The sequence below is a fragment of the Limulus polyphemus genome, unplaced genomic scaffold, assembly GCF_000517525.1.
Source record: "Limulus polyphemus unplaced genomic scaffold, Limulus_polyphemus-2.1.2 Scaffold6743, whole genome shotgun sequence".
In the NCBI taxonomy this organism is placed as follows: Eukaryota; Metazoa; Arthropoda; class Merostomata; order Xiphosura; family Limulidae; genus Limulus; species Limulus polyphemus.
In genome coordinates, this window is record NW_013672353.1 from 13,202 (window position 1) to 15,004 (window position 1,803).

General features: G+C 32.7%; 1 protein-coding gene across 1 annotated transcript in view; it reads right to left on the reverse strand.

Annotated features, from left to right (window-relative positions):
• Positions 1-1,803, reverse strand: part of LOC111089600 (degenerin deg-1-like) — a 36,391-nt gene that overhangs the window by 12,436 nt on the left and 22,152 nt on the right. The gene's annotated exons all lie outside the window — the stretch shown is intronic.

Genomic DNA, 1,803 nt, shown 5'->3' on the forward strand with positions numbered 1-1,803 from the left:
ACTTGTGTCGCTAAAGTTTCGTCGGAACGAAGTTACGGAAAATTAATTAACAAACGGAGACGTAACAGTTAGATAATGTTAATTTTTGTCATTCGGGATAGAGACGGCTGATTTAGAGCAGCAACATTATATAAGATAAAAGCGCGTGGAGATACTTAATTGTTGGTTAGGCCAAGCTAACTATATTAGCAGTTTCTAACTAAAGTTTTCAAAAGAATCGCACAGGTGGACGGTTATTAATCCTTTATTGCCAACTTTTAAATACAAATTTGCTAAATTTTATGAAATTATCTTAATTAGAGAGTATTTAGCATCACGTAATATTAGCTTAAGCAATTGGTGTAAATAATGACGCTTGATACGTCTGTACCAAGTGCATGCGAGTGATGACAAAAAACTGTTGCCTCATTCTCATATCAATTCTTTTGGTCGCTGTTTGTAAAACAAAACTTTTTTTCTTGGCTGCCCTTTTTTATTATTTTTTACAGCCAAATTGTTATAGGTTTAGATTTCTTGGAAGTATTCACTCGAAGTGAAATAGAATCCTTTTAGCATCTGGTGTTAATGTTTCATTATTAAACTATATTCTGCTTGAGAGAAAAAAAAAAGGTTATGTGTCATATTTGCCATAGAGATGCTAAACAGTCAGACCAGGAAGCCAAAAGTTCAGGCATAGCTTTCCCTAATTTAGAAATCTTCACTGGAAGAAGAAAACAACTCAGCAGCACCCACTAGAAGACTATTAGTTTAATAGGGAAATTATAACACTTTAAACGTTCTCACAACTAAAGAAGACTATTAGTTTAATGGTGAAATTAAGTATAACACTTTAAACGTTCTCACAACTAAAGAAGACTATTAGTTTAATGGTGAAATTAAGTATAACACTTTAAACGTTCTCACAACTAAAGAAGACTATTAGTTTAATGGTGAAATTAAGTATAACACTTTAAACGTTCTCACAACTAAAGAAGACTATTAGTTTAATGGTGAAATTAAGTATAACACTTTAAACGTTCTAACAACAAAAGAATACTATTAGTTTAATGGTGAAATTAAGTATAACACTTTAAACGTTCTCACAACTAAAGAAGACTATTAGTTTAATGGTGAAATTAAGTATAACACTTTAAACGTTCTCACAACTAAAGAAGACTATTAGTTTAATGGTAAAATTAAGTATAACACTTTAAACGTTCTCACAACTAAAGAAGACTATTAGTTTAATGGTGAAATTAAGTATAACACTTTAAACGTTCTCACAACTAAAGAAGACTATTAGTTTAATGGGGAAATTAAGTATAACACTTTAAACGTTCTAACAACTAAAGAATACTATTAGTTTAATGGGGAAATTAAGTATAACACTTTAAACGTTCTCACAACTAAAGGTGTGTTCAGCGGCATATCACGCCTCGACCCTTGGACCTTTCTACCTGCACCCGAAAATCATGTGTCAAAAATTAATACAGGAAGTTATTTTTCTGTTTCTAAATAAATGTAATTTGACTAAAGTGTCTCCAACCTCTCAGAGCTGGATGTCTATTGGGAAAATACATCTTTCGAGCAGATTTTATCACTAGCTTTAAGACAAACTTAACTTGGCAAGACGTTGCAGATAGCATAATACTGTTGCGTCAGCGAGGTCACGTGACTAGTGTCACGCCACCTATTTTTTGAGAAATATCTTGTTCCTTCGTGAATGCCCTAGCATTTACTAGATATATGTTTGTCTGGTGTATAAGACGCTCACAACGTGACGGGACAATGTGTATAGGTAGTGAGTAATTGAACTGCAGTCAG